Source organism: Neophocaena asiaeorientalis, unplaced genomic scaffold, assembly GCF_003031525.2.
Source record: "Neophocaena asiaeorientalis asiaeorientalis breed wild unplaced genomic scaffold, Neophocaena_asiaeorientalis_V1.1 scaffold523, whole genome shotgun sequence".
NCBI lineage: Eukaryota > Metazoa > Chordata > Mammalia > Artiodactyla > Phocoenidae > Neophocaena > Neophocaena asiaeorientalis.
The window spans coordinates 2410477-2428798 of record NW_020175436.1 but is presented as its reverse complement, the minus strand read 5'-3'; positions in this window follow the sequence as shown (position 1 = coordinate 2428798).

The following is an 18322-nucleotide window of genomic DNA, read 5'->3' as shown; positions in this document are numbered from 1 at the left end:
AGAATTACTCGCAAAATGTATCTCGTTGAATCACACAAGCACAGTGCCTAAAAAAATCCAAAGCCTCATGGTCGGTTAAGGTAATGGAATTGTTCCTCTGAGGGAAAGGTAGGAGATTAGCCTCTTGTGTCGTATATAACAAAACCCAGTGCAGACCTCCAGGAGGTGAACTATTCCAGACACTAACTGGGGCTGGCCAAAACTTGGCTCCGTTTTACCCTCCGATGATGAAGAGTTTCCCAGGCCTGGCTCGGGGGGCTCAGGCTCCTGCCCTAATGACAGATAAGACTAAATGAGAATGGCATTCCCTCCTGAGCCGGCATATCTGTATTCCAGGCTGCCACGTGGCCTCCACGGGGCTGTATCCAGGACCTGAATGTTTTATGGAACCATTAATAGTGAATTTTCTGCTTGGATTCCCTGCAGCTTGGAGACAAAAGACACCAGAGGGCTCTGAGTCAGGGCTCAGGATTGGGGTGGAAACGTTCTCATTTGCAATTCCATAGCTTTGCACGTGTGCTTGGTCTAAACACACACAGACCATCCCCTCCCCCGCCAACACAACTGTCCGTATTCCTGTTCATGCATTCGACAAACACCGACTACTACTGACCTCCTCTGTGCTGGCACTGTTCTCGGGGCTGGGCACACAGACAAGAAGGAGACAAAATCCCATCTCTAGCGCACAGTAACTGTCAAAGCTTGAAAAATGCATTTAGAATGAACACAAAGCAGAACATGCTCCAGATGTGAATAGATTCCGGAGGGTTTTAAATGAATGAGTTGATAGATTCTGAAGAGAGAATTAAAAGGAAGGTCAGGTGATTACAACTAGGTAAAATGATACGGACACAGATTGGGTGGGGGGGGGCACGGTAGGAAACAAGAAAGAAATCAGCGTGGTGATTTTTCCTTCTTTTCAAACTTTTATTTCATGTTCTTACAGTAATATTTATAGCGTAAAATAGGGGGAAACAACATAAGTTTAGATGAGAAAACCTTCAAGATATATCCGGAGTCTTTGCAAGCAATACAATATTCTCTCATACTGAAATGTTTGCTAAATGAATGAATGTTTCATCACACAATTATTCCAGTAATTTTCAGGGATGGAATGACCACTTATGGAACAGAAAATGGTATTTTCCCCCAAAATGAAAATAGTTTTTTTTTCCTTGACTATATAAACAATGTGTGTTCATTGTAACAAATAATATTTAGATTATACAAAATAAGCATAAAAATAAAAGTAATTTATCTGGAGACCCACATAGATATAGTCAACTGATCTTTGACACAGGAGCAAAGACAGTCTTCTCAACAAATGGTGCTGAAACAACTTGACATCCACATGCAAAAAGAAAAAGAAAAAAATCTAGTCACAGACGTTATACTCTTCACAAAAATTAACTCAAAATCCATCATAGACTGAAATGTAAAACACAAAACTCCGAAACTCCAAGAAGATAACATGGGAGAAAACTTAGATGACCTTGAGTATAAAGGTGACATTTTAGATATGATGACACCAAAGGAATGATCCATAAAAGGAAGAATTGATAATCTGGACTTCATTCAAACTAAAAACTTTTCTGCAAAAGACAATGTCAAAGAATGAGAAAACAAGCCACAGACTGAAAGAAAATATTTACAAAAGACACATCTGATAAAAGACTGTTATCTGTAATATGCAAAGAACTCTTAAAACTCAATAATAAGAAAACAACCAGAATAAAAAATGAGCCAAAGAGTTTAAGAGGCACTTCACTGGTGGGAAAGCAAAATGGTACAGCCACTTTGGAAGTCAGTTTGGTGGTTTCTTATGAAACTAAATACACTCTTACCAAATTATCCAGCAATTGTGCTCCTTGGTATTTATCCAAAGGAGTTGCAAACTTATGTCCACGCAAAAATCTGCACACAGGTGTTTATAGCAGCTTCGTTCATAATAATTGCCAAAACTTGGAAGCAACCAGGATGTCCTTCAGTAGGTGAATAGATAAATACAGTGTGGTATATCCAGGCAATGGAATGTTATTCAGTGCTAAAAAGAAATCAGCTATAAGCCATGAAAAGGCATGGAGGAAGATTAGATGCATATTACCGAGTGACAGAAGCCAATCTGCAAAGGCTATATACTGTATGATTCCAGCTGTATTACATTCTAGAAAAAGCAAAACTGTGGAGGCAGTAAAAGGATTACTGGTTACCAAGGGTTGTGGAGAGGGAGGGGTGAATAGGCAGGGCACAGAGGATTTTAGGGCCGTGAAAGATATCCCTAAGTGCAGAACCCAGCACCCCTTACACATTCCAGCTCATCTTTAGTGAACCCTAATGTCACCTATGGACTTTGGGTGATTATGTCGTGTCAGTATATGTTCATTAATTACAACAAATGTACCATCTGGTAGGGGATGTTGATGGTGGGGCGATGTGCATGTGAGGGGGGCAGGGGGTGTGTGGGAACTCTCTACACCTTCCTCTCAATTTTGCCGTGAATCTGAAACTGCTCTAAAAAATAAAATCTTTAAAAAAATGTATCTCTTAGAGATAACTTCTATTAATATTTGATTGTATAGACTACTGAACTTTTCTTTATGCGTGTATCTTTAAAACCCTACACCATGTTCATAGCAGCATTACTCATAATAGCCAAAAGGTAGTCCAGCAACAATGAATAGATAAACAAAATGTGTATATACATCCAATGGAACATTATTCAGCTTTAGAAAGGAAGTAAATGCTGACACAGGCTACAACATGGATGAATCTTGAAGACAGGATACTAAGTGAAATAAGTCAGTCACAAAAGGACATATACTGTAGGATTCCACTTATATGAGATAACTACAGGATTCAAAATCATGGTAACACAAAGCACAGTGGTGGTTGCCTAGGGGGTGCAGGAGGGTAGAATGGGGAGCTGTGGTTTAATGGGTACAGAGTTTCAGTTGGGGAAGATGGAAAAGTTCTGAAGATGGATGGGGGTGAAGGTTGCACAAGGTGAATGTATGTAATGCCACTGAACTGTACACTTAAAAACGGTTAAAATGGTCAATTTTATGTTATGTATTTATATATGTATTTTTTTCAAATTGAAGTATAGTTAATTTACAATATTGTGTTAGTTTCAGGTGTCCATATTCTTTTCTATTATAGGTTATTACAAGATACTGAATATAGTTCCCTGTGCTATACAGTACCTTTTTTTAAAAAAAGTATTTAATTTATTTTATTTTTGGCTGTGTTGGGTCTTCGTTGCTGCGCGGGGGCTTTCTCTAGTTGTGGCGAGCGGGGGCTACTCTTCGTGTGGTGCGTGGGCTTCTCATTGCGGTGGCTTCTCCTGTTGCGGAGCACAGGCTCTAGGTACACAGGCTTCAGTAGTTGTGGCGCACGGGCTCAGTTGCTCCGTGGTATGTGGGATCTTCCCAGACCAGGCTCAAACCCGCGTCCCCTACATTGGCAGGTGGATTCTTAACCACTGTGCCACCAGGGAAGCCCCTATACAGTAGTACCTCGTTGCTTATCTATTTTAGTAGTTTGTACCTGTTAATCCCACAGGCTATGTATATTTTACCACTATAAAAAATGTTCAGTTAAAATAAAACCCTACCACCTTCTCCTCACCACATAACCACCACCCCTACCACCACCACTTGGTTGCAGGTAACAGAAAAACTCACTCAAATTAGTTTCAGCAAAAGGAGGACATGAGATATAGGAATGTGTCCGAGAACCCAAGGGCAGGCATGCGGCTGGCTTTTTAGACTGGGACCAAGAACTAAAGCTTCAGAAACAAGGAGATGCTCTCATCAGTCTCTCTGTCTTTGGGGTTGCCTGGTCGCTCTTTTCTGTATCATTCTGGACGTCTGTTTCTTCCGTTTCTCCATCTGGGCTGTTTTCTCTGTTTTTCCGAGCATGTGGTAGAAGGTGGCTGCCCTTAGTTCCTGGATTTACATACTTGTCTTCTTTGAAAAAACAAAAAAAAACCCCGCCCCAAACTCAATTTTTAGGTTGCATTGATCAACCTAGAATGACATTTCTAAATGCGAATCGCAATTTCCCAGGAAGGAGATTATTTGCTCCCAAGTGTATCTTGAAAAATTTCAAGCCCATAGAAAAGTTGAACAAATAGAACGATAAACCTTCAATCAATCAGATTCATCAATTAACATTTTGCCATGTTCACACGCTTTCTCTTTCTCACCCTATACACACACAGACGTGCGCTGTTTTTTGACTAAACCATTTGAAAGTATGGTAGATACTATGATGCTTCCCCCGAATTCTTCAGCACGGCCTCCTAAGGTAAAGATTTTCTTCTTCTGAACCACCATACCCTCATCACACCTAAGAAGATTAACCACAATTCAACAATATCATGTAATGTCCAGTATATATTCAAAATTTCACAAGGGTCCCAAATTTCCCTTTATAATTTTTAAAATCGAGGATCCAGTCAAGGGTTGTTTTAAAATTTTTATTTTATATTGGGGTATAGTTGATTAACAATGTTGTGTTAGTTTCAGGTGTACAGCAAAGTGATTCAGTTATACATATACGTGCATCTTTTCTTTTTCATATTATTTTCCAATTTAGATTATTACAGAATATTGAGCAGAGTTCCCTGTGCTATGCAGTAGGTCCTTGTGGGTTATCTATTTTAAATATAGCAGTGTGTACATGTCAATCCCAAACTTCCAGACAATCCCTCCCCCCTACCCTTCTCCCCCGGTAAACCTCAGTTCCGTTCTCTAAGTCTGTGAATCTGTTTTGTAAGTAAGTTCATTTGTATCATTTTTTTTAGATTCCTCATAAAGGGATATTATATGATATTTGTCTTTGTCTGACTTACTTCATTTAGTATGATAATCTCCAGTCAAGGTTATTATGCTGCATCTTTTTGGTCATTTAGAAATCTAGAACAGTCATTCTGCCTTCTTTCATGTTTCTCGACGTTGACCATTTTGAAACCTTCTGGCCCGTTGTCTTATAGGATGTCCTTCATTCTGGATTTGTCTGGTGTTTCTTCATGATTAGGTTTAGGTTAAACATTTTTTGGTAAAACAGTGAACTCGGTGATGTTGTATACTTCCTATTTCACACATCAGTAGGCAATTTCTGGTGAGACTAAACTTGATTATTTAGTTAATATAGAAACCGCCAAGTTTTTCTATTGTAACATTACATTTGGCTTTTCTAATCCATAAGTAGTCTGTGGGGTGATAACTTGGAGGCAGTGTGAATATTTTGTTTCCCTGCAACTTTTACCCAATATTCTTTGATGATCTTTGCCTAAATTAATTACTATGTTGCAGGTTGCAAAATGATTTTCTATCAATCCTTCCTTATTTTTACATGGCAGTCTTATAAAGAAGAGTTTGCCCTATTTTCCTTCTCTTTCCTCCTCTTTCTTTAGGAGCATTATAGAATTTATATCTTAAAAAAAAAAAAAGACCCTCGGGCTTCCCTGGTGGCTCAGTGGTTGAGGGTCCGCCTGCTGATGCAGGGGACACGGGTTTGTGCCCCGGTCTGGGAAGATCCCACATGCCGCGGAGCGGCTGGGCCTGTGAGCCATGGCCGCTGAGCCTGCGCGCCCGGAGCCTGTGCTCCGCAACGGGAGAGGCCACAACAGTGAGAGGCCCGCGTCCCGCAAAAAAAAAAAAAAAAAAAAGAAAAGACCCTCAATACTTACCATAATTACTCTTTTTTTGATATGTTGCCCCAAATTTGGCCAGTGGGAGTCCTTCAAGTTGGCTCCTGTGTCCTGAGCTAACCCCATGAATACTTTGTGTTTTCTGGCACAGAATGTTCCAGAATTATCTTGGACTTCCTCACCCCAGATCTGGGACCAACCAAAAGAGAGAATCTGAATGGCTTAACACGAATATGTTATCCCTTATCCTCCACCCCAGTGGCTATGTAGGGGGCTGGGGTGTGAGGTGAGGGGCCCATGGAACAAACCTTCCTGCCTGTGTGTGTGTGTGTGTGTGTGTGTGTGTGTGTCTGTGTGTTGGAGGGGAGGGGATTCCCTCGGGTACTGGAAAAGTCTGGAAAGTTTAATACTCCAGGACATCAAGACTGAGACCAAGGGCCTAGCCCAAGCCTTCTGCGTGTTACCTTTTTGAGACATGTCCATCCCATTTTTCTACTTCAAACCGACCTCTAATGTTTGTTTGAACCCAGGTTTACCCATATGAAAATGCTGGTGGGAGCAAACAGTTTTATTTATTGGACCCCTTACCTCCCTGGGGGTCCATATGCAGACAGACTCTCAAAATTCAGCTAATATTTACTGATCTCCCATTATGTGCCAGGATAGCTAATGTCACAGGCAGTATCTTATTTATTTATTTATTTTTAATTTTATTTATTTATTTTTGGCAGAATTGGGTCTTTGTTGTTGGGTCTTCGTTGCTGCGCACGGGCTTTCTCTAGTTGCGGCGAGCGGGGGCTACTCTTCGTTGCGGGGCGCGGGCTTCCCGTTGCGGTGGCATCTCTTGTTGCGGATCATGGGCTCTAGGCACATGGCCTTCAGTAGTTGTGGCACACGGGCTCAGTAGTTGTGGCTCATGGGCTCTAGAGCACAGCCTCAGTAGTTGTGGCGCATGGGCTTAGTTGCTCCGCGGCATGTGGGGTCTTCCCAGACCAGGGCTTGAACCCCTGTCCCCTGCATTGGCAGGTGGATTCTTAACCACTGCACCACCAGGGAAGTCCCAGTATCTCATTTAGATTTCAAAACAACCATGCAAAATAGATACTATTATTCTGTTTTTACAAAGAGGGAAGGAATGTCAGGTTAGGAAACCTGCTCCAGGTCACATGCTAGTAAGTGGCAGAGTCCAGACTTGAACCAGTTCTTCAGACCCCAGAGGTGGCACTTTCTCTCTTGTGCTGTATAACCCTGTACGTGTAAACAGCTGGTACCCTGCTACGGTCAATCAAGTACATACCGAGTACCTACTATGTGTACGCCATTGCATCAGGCACGTGCAAGGATGTAGCATTTATTAAGCACTGACTGTGTGTTAAACTCGTTCATGTGCAAATGAATGGAAGACATACTTCCCATTGTTCAGGACGTTATAATCACACTTGGAAGTGAGGGGAAACACCAGGAAAGACTTATACAGAGGAATAGGTGCATGTTGTCTTGAAGAATGTGAGAAAAAGTGCCATATAAATGTCAAATGAGTCAATTCTGTAACAATTGTGAAATGTCATTTCAACTTGTTTGAAGGACTTTGTGAGAAAAGTATTGACCCAGGAGCTAAAAGACTTTAATGATAATTTATACTTTTAAATTGAGCATCTACTGTGTGCCAGGTATGTTATATATGGTATATGCTCTAATCCTCATAATGTTTTGTTATGGACTGAGTTTTGTCCTCCCAAAATTTATATGTGGAAGCCATAACCCCCCATGTGACTATATTTGGAAATAAGGTCTTTAAGGAGATAATTAAGATTAAATGAGGTCATAAGGGTGGGGCCCTATCCAGTATGAGTGGTGTCCCTATAAGAAGAGGAGGAGACACCAGGGATATGTGTACAGAGGAAGGGCCCTGTGAGGACACAGCGAGAAGTTGGCCGTTGGCAAGGCAGAGAGCGAGGCTGCAGGAGAAACTTTGCCACCACTTTGATCTTGGACTTCCAGCCTTCAGAACTGTGAGAAAATGAATTTCTGTTTTTAAACCCCCCCAGCCTGTGGTATTTTGTTATGGAAGCTCTAGCAAACTAATACACACTTACTCAAGGAAGGAACTAGGACCGCCACTTCTCAGATAAAGAGAACAAGGTTCAGAGAGGCAAAGAAACTTTCCTAAGTTCCTGCAGGTAGGAAGTAGTGATACCAGAATTCAAATCCAGGTCTGTCTCACACTGAAGCTATGACGTTTTTCACTGCACTCCCCCTTGGTCAGTTTCTGGCATTGCCGCAGCTGAAGCAAGCACCACCACGAAGGCAAGGATGATGTGTCATGTGCTTACTGTTGTGTCCCTGTGGCCTGCTGCAGGGCCAGTCCCAGCACTCAAACATTTGTTGGCTGAATATCTTTGCCCTGAAGAGCATTATAATTTGGTTTAGGTAAGAAACCAAGCAAATGTAAAAATCACATGAAACTATTGTTATGGTGGAAGTTTGGGGACAGCAGTTCTGGAAAGGGAATATCAGGGTGAGCTGGAACAGAAGGGAGGTTTCCAGGAGGTAGATGGAAAAAGTAGTCACCACCAGGGTCCAATGGTTTATTTATTTTTCTTTTATATTTTAAGTCCCTCTATGAATACTTTATTGAAGTGAACATAAAGGAATAGTGAAAAACGACTTCATTAGAAATTTTAATAAGAATTCAAACATAGTAAACCTCTTTGTATCAAGTAAATTTTGAGTCACAAACATCATAAAAAATGAAACAGTGCTATCACATGTCGTTTTAGCAAAATGCGATAGACCAGGTGCTTGTAACAATTATCCATCCTTTGACAGACTAACGATGAAAATACCGTATTCCCTTTTGTCCTTAAAAATACACTGTCCACACATTGGTTCATAAATTTGAGAAGGATCATGAGGAGGCCATCGTCTGATGACCTGCCGTCTGAGATTTCGCTTATAGGTCATGATTCTAGTCTAGAGAGCTGCTATCTGTCGCTTTTCATTTCATTTTCTGGTTTGTCTAATAATTTGAAATGTCTTTCTTTGTTCGTTTTCTTTTCTTTGCCTTTAAAGGTAGGAAATTGAAAATTCCAAATTGTCATTTGTGTTTAATGAAGGCTGAGAGCAGACTACGAAGCTTGTGTCCACTGCCTTCTTCTATACCGTCTTAAAAGATGATGTATTTCTTTTGGCAACAAGAAAACAAAAGAATGATGATTTCTTCACTTTGCACCATCTTCCTAGGCAATGCCATCATCCTTCCATTTAAAAATTATTTTCGTCTTTTTTAGCATAGTTGGGAACAGTCGATGAGTAATCATGGGGAAAGATGAGCAACAATATCCCAGGTAATGGAAGAGTAACATGTTTTAAGATGTAGGGAAAATAAGATCATTAAGATACCACGTTGTATCTTAGACACATTACCCATAGATAAAAGGGTTCATGTGGTAATGGCAAGATAGAAGTTTTTATTTAATTAAAAATATGGGGAAAAAAATATGGGAATTCTCTTTTTGTTCTTTGGAAGACCTCTAAGAAAGAAGATAGTCCTAAAATATCAATCCTTATAAATAGTTAGGACTCAAAAAAGAAATGCAAAAGGGGATTTGGAAAAGTGGGTGAAGATGGACAGACACTCCAGCTTGGAGGCAGGGTTGGCAAACATATGAAGGGGAGAGGCAACGTAGCCCTGTGTGTATGGGAATCAGAAAGTAGATCCTATTTATCACATCTGACCTTTTGTTGAGAAGTAGGGAGCATCCAGTTGGAGGTCCAATTGTGGACACCATCCATTTGAGCAACATAGACTTGATTCTGCAAGGCAAGGCATAGTAACTCTTTTTTTTTTTTTTAACATCTTTATTGGAGTATAATTGCTTTACAATGGTGTGTTAGTTTCTGCTTTATCACAGAGTGAATCAGTTATACATATGTTCTCATATCTCTTCCCTCTTGCGTCTCCCTCCCTCCCACCCTCCCTATCCCACCCCTCTAGGTGGTCTCAAAGCACCGAGCTGATCTCCCTGTGCTATGAGGCTGCTTCCCACTAGCTATCTATTTTACGTTTGGTAGTGTATATATGTCCAAGGGCATAGTAACTCTTAAAGGTTTTGAAAAGAAACAAAAGGAAGGAAAAATGTATTCACAGTCCAACCATTCATAGACAACCTGTTTATATATAAATATTTGTTTATACTTTTCTAAGTTCTTTTCTTTTCCTTTTTTTGTTATACTTTTCTAGACTTAAAGAATACATTTAGTTTCATAAATCGCACGATGGTATTAATAATTATTTTCTAGCCTACTTTAATCAAGTGGTGGTATGTTATGAAGAACTTTCTAAATATCAAGTCACTTTATTTTTCTAAACAAATGAATAACATTTCATAGTATGGAAGCACCATAATTTGACCAGTAAATTGAGGGACATCTACATTGTTTTAAATACATTTTGTGCAACGTGGTGACTATAATTAACAATAGTGTATTATGTACTTGAAAGTTTTTAAGAGAGTGGATCTTAAATGTTAGCACCTCACACATAATAATTGTAATTATGTGAAGGGATAAGAGATGTTAACTAAGTTTATTGTGGTAATCACTTTGTGATATATACATATATCTAGTCATCACATTGTACATATGTCAATATATGTACATATGCACATGTTATATGTCAATAATATCTCAAAGGTGGGAAAAAATGTAAAAAGTCACACACACACAAAAAAAGGTTTTCCGCAGGGGTGGCCTGATGCATGCAAACATTTTCTGGCTGTTTTGTATTATACTATGAATGTGATGCTTTATTCCCAAGGAAAAATTTTAGTTTTTAATGTGTAATAAAAATCACACATAAGAACCTTAGCATTCGGTTCAGAGCATTATACGTTTATTTTCAAGTACTCCAGTATGTATTACCTTCGTTTACACAAATTAAAAACCCACATGCTGTCTTCAAACTCGATTAAAACCACACACATATTAACAAATAACCTACTAACTCCATTTCATTGGGAGTTTGCACTGACTTCACAGGCCTTGAGTGTTTTAGGTGCCATGTTTGTTTGCCAATGGGGGATGTGATGAAAAACACCAGACTTCTCAGTCTGGAAAGGTTAAATTTGAGAGCGAATGGGAATGTAAGTTCTGAAATGTTTAAGTGCAGTACAGAAATTGAGTACACATTTGTTTTTCAACTTCTGGAAGTGTTTCATAGGCAAGAAGCTTATGGAACTATTATCCCAAGAGGTGGTATTGCCTGAAAATGTAATTTCAAAGATTAAGATAAATGTGGAGGTGACAGTCATAATTAGCTATTAAAAAAAAAACTGAATATTTTGAGTGGCCCTCCCCTAAGGCTATCGTCAGGGCCATACATTTCTAGCCGTGTAGGCAATGTCACATTTAGTGTGCTCCTTCTTACATCCTCGGGAAGTAGTCTGTACCAAGAAGAGCATCTTGTTTTCAGAACACATGCCCGTTGACTTCTTCTTTTTAAACAAAATGATCACTTACTGTTGACTGGGCTTAGGAGGTTCTCACTCAGAGTCTCTCCTGAGGTTGCAATCAGATAGTGACTGGAGCTGGAGTCATCTCAAAAGCTGTCTGTTTGTTAGGACCTTGATTGAGGCTGAGGATTGAAAACCCTACACTTGGGCTCTCCATTGTCACCTGGGCTTCCTCACATCATGGCAGCTGAGACTGAAGAGCAGGAATCCCAAGAGAGGGAGAGCCAGGCTAAAGCACCTTTTATAACCTAGCCTTGGAAGTCACACAGTGTCACCTCTGCTGCATTCTCTTCATTAGACGTGAGTCCCTAAGTCCAGCCCAATACACGGGTAGGGGAATTAGACTCTACCTCTTGATGGGAGGCCCTATGACTTTTAGGAAAAAATGCTGGTTTTCATTCCCACATATTGATAATAATCATACCTAACATCTCTCCCTTGCCATTCAATCAGTCAATTAATTATACATTCACTCATTTAGCAACTATTTATTATGTTGGGCATTTTGTTCCTACTTGACATCTGAATAGGGCTTTATAGTTTCAAAGCAACTTTACATCCATTATTCTACTTGATATTCTCAACAACCACGTGTAGAAGGCTGAGTGTACTTTATTCCTTTTTTTCAGATAAAGCAAGGGGAGACTCAGGAACTCATCCAAGTCTCTGAGCTGGTGCCTGGTCCAGGGGTTACTCATTCCCAAGTCTGTCCTGGGACCATGTTCTTTCCACTCACCACCTAGAGCACCACCATCCCTCTCTCTCGGCATGGCCAAGATTGGGGAGGGGGTTAGACAGACAGAGACTTACTGTGAAGTCACATGGCCTTTATACTGGGTGACCTCGTTATCACCAAACTGGGATGCTTGAGAGTGAAACATCATGCTACTTGCTAATTATACCGTGATGGCAGGCTTAAATCAACAGCTCCAGGTAAACCAGACCGACGGGCACTCTACCCCCAAATAGTCAAACTTCGCTGGAACGCAAGTGTTTTTCCACCAAAATCCTGCCTTAATTTTTAAACTTCTCTTTTATTATTTTTTATTTTTTTGTGATTCGCGGGCCTCTCACTGTTGTGGCCTCTCCCGTTGCGGAGCACAGGCTCCGGACGTGTAGGCTCAGCGGCCATGGCTCACGGGCCCAGCCGCTCCGCGGCATGTGGGATCTTCCCGGACCGGGGCACGAACCCGTGTCCCCTGCACCGGCAGGTGGACTCTCAACCACTGCGCCACCAGGGAAGCCCTAAACTTCTCTTTTTTAAAAACTGTATTTCATTTAAGTATAGTTGATTTACAATGTTGTGTTAGTTTCAGTTGTACAGCACAGTGATTCAGTTCATATATATATATGTTTTCAGATTCTTTTCCCTTCAAGGTTATTACAAAATATTGAGTATATTTCCCTGTGCTATACAGTAGGTCCTCGTTGTTTACCTAGTTTATATATAGTAGTGTGTATCTGTTATTCCCAAACTCCTAATTTATCCCTCCAGCCCCCTTTCCCCTTATGGTAACCATAAGTTTGTTTTCTATGTCTGCGGGTCTACATCTGCTTTGTAAGTAAGTTCATTTGTATCTTTTTTTTAGATTCCACATATAAGTGATATCATGATATTTGTCTTTCTCTGTCTGACTTACTTCACTTGGTATGATATTCTCTAAGTCTACCCATGTTGCTGCAAATGGCAATACTGTACTCTTTTTCATGGCTGAGTAATATTCTTTATCTATAAGTTTGTTTTCTATGTCTGCGGGTCTACATCTGCTTTGTAAGTAAGTTCATTTGTATCTTTTTTTTAGATTCCACATATAAGTGATATCATGATATTTGTCTTTCTCTGTCTGACTTACTTCACTTGGTATGATATTCTCTAGGTCTATCCGTGTTGCAGCAAAATGGCATTATTTTGTTCTTTTTTATGGCTGAGTAGTAGTCCATCGTATATATGTACCACATCTTCTTTATCCATTCATCTGTCGATGGACACTTAGGTTGCTTCCATGTCCTGGCTATTGTATCAATAAATAATGCTGCTATGAACACTGAGGTGCATGTATCTTTTCGAATTAGAGTTTTCTCTGCATATATGCCCAGGAGTGGGATTGCAGAATCATATGGTAACTATTTTTTTAAAATTTCCTGTCCCTTAAAGCAAACCCAGCAAATGCTAAGGGAGCCATAAATACATGAGCAATCCACACGCCCCAGGATAAGGGGCATCTTCACATGCACTTACACGCAGCTGCTTTCCCAGCTCCCGGAACCTGGCTCATCCCACTTGAGCTGAGGCCCCTGTGTGTGGGTTTGGGCTGGTGGGCAGAGGCCTGTGAGGAGATGGTCCAGCTGTCCTAAGCTTCTCTTCCGCTGTGCTGTGTCACTGATTTTGGAGAGGCAGGAAGACCACACGCCAGAGAGCTGCAGTTCAGGGTCAAGGGAAAGACTTGGGGTACAAAGTGAGGAAAGAAAGGCTGCCTGAATTGGTGGCCTACAGCTCAAGCCTAGCATTAGGATGGGCAAGTCAGGGAAGAACAAATCGAGGACAGGGGGCCGCCAGTTGAGTGTGGGGTGGCCTGGCCTGGGGTGTGGTGTAGGGCAGGTCAGGTTCTCCAGAAGCAGGTACTGAGGAGGAGTCTGGGGTGTGAGAGGTGTGTCTCAGGGATCAGCATCTGTGAAAGAAAGGAAAAGGAAACAAGATCGGGCAGAGAAGAAGTCACAGTGTGATGTGGGTCTGATAAAACCCTGGTTAGCCCGGCAGGAAGCTCTGGAGTGAATATTGCCTATCTGCGCTGCCCCTGTTGGGCAGACATGGCTGGGTCTTTACACTCTGCCTCATTCAGTCAGTGGATGCAGGCTGCCCAGGGAGGGTGTGACCCTGGGTGGCACAGGCTTGTACAGTGCAGTCAGACCTTGAAGGAACTGAGAGCCGGTGGCTGTGTGCTGACCGCATATGCATCCCACAGCTGGGCCACAGTCCTTCCTGAAAGGGAGTCCGGGGAGGGGGGTGCATCCCCACATCCATCCCAGGCTGTTACAGGAGGGACAGAAAAATAGGAAGAAAATTTCTATTTTAAATTAGGGGTGGTCTCAGATTTTTGTGTTTTTTTTGAAGATGAGAAACTTTACAGGAAACTGAAAATGAGCAAAGCAAGGTTTGTTTGTGGTGAAGGATATAAAGAACATAAAAAAGTGTCTTCAAGATTTTTCATGGAACATTATAACTGATCAAATTAAGGTATCATTATTCTTTAACAAAAATTAACTGATCTGAGGAAGGGTAATGCAAAAGTATTCTAATGTATTGCTGCCCAGTAGAGCTTTGTGACGATAGAAATGTTTCACCATCTCTGTGGTGTCTAATACAGAATCCACCAGCCACACAAATACTCCCAATGTGGCTAATATAAGTGAGGAACTGAATTTTTAATAAGGCTTAAATATAGCCACTTGATTTCTATTTATTTTTTATACTTTAAAAAGCGCCTACCGGGACTTCCCTGGTGGTGCAGTGGTTAAGAATCTGCCTGCCAGTGCAGGGGACACGGGTTCGAGCCCTGCTCCTGGAAGATCCCCACATGCCGCGGAGCAACTAAGCCCGTGCGCCACAACTACTGAGCCTGCGTGCCACAACTACTGAAGCCCGCATACCTAGAGCCCGTGCTCTGCAACAAGAGAAGCCACGGCAATGAGAAGCTTGCACACCACAACGAAGAGTAGCCCCCGCTCGCCGCAACTAGAGAAAGCCTGTGCACAGCAACGAAGACCCTACGCGGCCAAAAATAACTACATAAATAAATAAACTTATATATAAAAAAAGTGACTACCAATTGAACAGCATAGTTCTAATGCCTCATAGGTCAAAACAGTGGTTTCTTTGGGGGACTTCTTTAATTACCGCTGAGGGGTAGCGGGTTAGGAGTAGAAAGAGAAGAAAACTCTTAACAGATCTACTTAGGCACTTACACAAGACCTCACATTCTCCACAGCTTCCAGAAACAGTAGGTGGGACAACCTGCTGTAAGGGGTAGGAAGGAAGGATTCTTGGGGAGGTGGTCTCAGATTTAAGGGACCCAGACCTGGAGCAGACTCTGTCACTAATGAGCTATGTGACCGCGGGCATGTCTTTTCTCCTTTCTTGGACTGAAGAGTCTTGCCTGTCAAAGCGAGAGTGCTTTGACAGAATTAGGCTTGGAACCAGCCTCCGTCCTGGCTCACAAAGTTACCTGGGCTGGGCAGACTTTTCTGCCCCTTACAGTGGGTTGAATTAAGCATTTTTGCTCTTGGTTGGGGTATTTGTCACAGGCTATTCAAGGTAAACTAGAATACCCCCTGGAGAATCCCTAAGGAGTGATCAGGTGCTACTTGTCGTACTTGGAAAAGCTTTAGCCTTTCCGTTAATGGGAAAGAGTGTGCGGAGTTCGGTGAATAACTGTGGAAGGTTTTTGTGTCTTTCCTGTCCTTTGGATTTTACTTCCTTTCCGAAAATTCTTCCCTGGCCTCTTTTGTGTCTTGTAAGCATCAACTTAAACTGCACATTTGTCGTGGAAGGTTTTTTGAAACTAATGGGTTATCTGTAGCTTTCCCTTATTCTTATCTCCGGTTTCCAAGGTAATTAAAAGATGGCTGCACCACTGAGTAATTTCAAGCGCTTTATTCAGTTATCTACAGTATCTTTCTCTGCCTGGCTGATTATCCTCTTTTCTTTAGTTGAAGAAATCTTGGCACCTTCCCTGTTTCTGGCAGATTGCTGGCAGGAAGGGGATGGTAGGTCATCCAGGGACCTGAGAGTCTTCCTGGCGGTCAAGTTTCAGTGAGGTTGAGGTGTCCGTGTCTTAAAATATTCTGCCCCCTGACTCCTTGGAGAACAGGCAGAAGGTAAAGGGGAAGCCAGGGACTTCGGATGGTGGACATCTCTGCAGCATGTACAGTTCTGTCAGGAAGAGATTCGGGGAGCCTTGATTCCCACCAGGTCGGGGAGAGTAGAGGGGGCATGTCCAGTTGATAATGGTCATCTGTGTGCTACTCTCGTGTTTCCTAGGGGTGAGTTCCGGGCTGGATTTTGAAGAAGGAGAGGGGTGTGGACGGAAGGAGGGGAGTCGGGCAAAAGACATAAGGAAATAAATACTAGCAGCAGCAGGTCTCAGCTGGTCACTCATACATGATGGAAAACAGGCCTTGGCTGGCACCCGGGCCCACGTGGGGGAAGAATGTGGATGAAATAGATCCATTGTTAATAATCAGAAGTACTTCCTCTCTGTTTTTTGCCAGGAATCTGAGGGGTTGAACTGGGAACCACTTCAGGTTCTCCAGCCAGTGGGAAAATGTGTTTGGAGTGTGATTCTAGTAGCCTCTTGGGAATGGATCACAGTAAAGACTGGGTGGTAGGGGAGTGACACCTTGAGGGAGATGGGATGAGAGGAAGGAAGGGGAAGTGGTGTGGAAACTCAAGTGCTGAGCAAATGTGTCCCCTCTTGCTTAATGTCACCAATGCCTTCCAGAAACCTGGACCTCCAACCCTGGGGACATCCCGAAGAGCCCCACACGCACCATTTCCACTTCACTGTCCTGCCCCTACCCGAGCCCTTTGATAGTGTGAACTTGGACCATTATAAGAGCTTCGTTGGGCTGCCCCGGTGGCGCAGTGGTTGAGAGTCCGCCTGCCGATGCGGGGGACACGGGTTCGTGCCCCGGTCCGGGAAGATCCCACATGCCGCGGAGACTGCGCATCCGTGAGCCTGTGCTCTGCAACGGGAGAGGCCGCAACAGTGAGAGCCCCGCGTACCGCAAAAAAAAAAAAAAAGAGCTTCGTTCCTGAGCTTCCTGCCTCAATCTCTGCTTCTGATCACAACCTCTTCACAGCCTCTGGAACAGTCTTACTAAAACACAGCTACAATCCTCTCCTCTGGCTGAAAACTCTCCAAATGCCCCCAAACCCTCCAAGGGCAGCTGATTTCCTTAGCAAGCCTTAGCCTTCAGCTTGCTTTTTTCCCCTTATCTCCTGTATCCCCTTTCTTCCTCATCTTATAGAAACTCACAATTTTAATTTGGCTGCTTCTGTGTCTTTATTTATAACTTGTCTTCCTGGTCAGAATCTCTTCCTCCCTTAAACTCATCTGTAGAACTCTTACCATCCCTGAGACAAAATTCTGATGCCGCTTTTTTCAAAAAGCTTATCAAGACTTCTCCGAATCCACCTTGTTTGTTCTCTTTGCTGACACAGCACTATTATTACACGTAACCCAGTTTGCCTTGTTTATTGGTTGTTTTTCTGCCTTCCCTGTGAACTGCTGGTTATTAGGGGCAGGGAAGGTGTCTGATGGTTCTGTGTATGCCACATGGCATCTGGGCACTGAGAGACAAATTGTTATAACTGTTACAAATTGTTATAACTTGTTACCTTGTCAACGAGGTTCTCCCTCCCTCGAACCTTGGGCATCATTGATTCTCTTCCTACAAGCTATTCCTCTTAGGGACCAAGATCCCTTCCACAAACTCCTGTGTTTTATTCTCTGTAGGGCCCATGCTATTCTGCTTCCAAATATTCCGGACGGCGTAATAACAGTCAATATCATTAGCCCTTTCCTGCGGCAGGAACTGTGATTTCACAAGAGCACTGTTTTCACTGTCCTGGAACCCAGCATGGTAAACCACCAGGGTCAGAAGGACTGAGTCGTTGGGTAAGTCCCATGTCCCTATTTTGCAGTTGTTAAAAATGGAGCTCAGTAACTACTTCTCAAGGGGTAGTAACGATAAAAATAAAATCGCTGGCAAATGAGCGCTTTGTAAAGGAACGTTTAAACCTCAAGGTGAAACGTTCAGATGATCTTTCACTCATTACTTGACTTTTGGATGCTGTTGAAAATATCAGTTCACCTCCATCCATCATCTGTAATGTTATTATTATTTTTTACATTAATTAGTTAATTAATTTTTGGCTGTGTTGGGTCTTCGTTGCTGCGTGCAGTCTTTCCCTACTTGCAGCGAGCCGGGGCTACTCTTCGATGCGGTGCTTGGGCTTCTTATTGTGGTGGCTTCTTTTTGTTGTAGAGCACGGGCTCTAGCTGCACAGGCTTCAGTAGTTGTGGCTTGTGGACTCTAGAGGGCACGCTCAGTAGTTGTGGTGCACGGGCTTAGTTGCTCCGCGGCAGGTGGG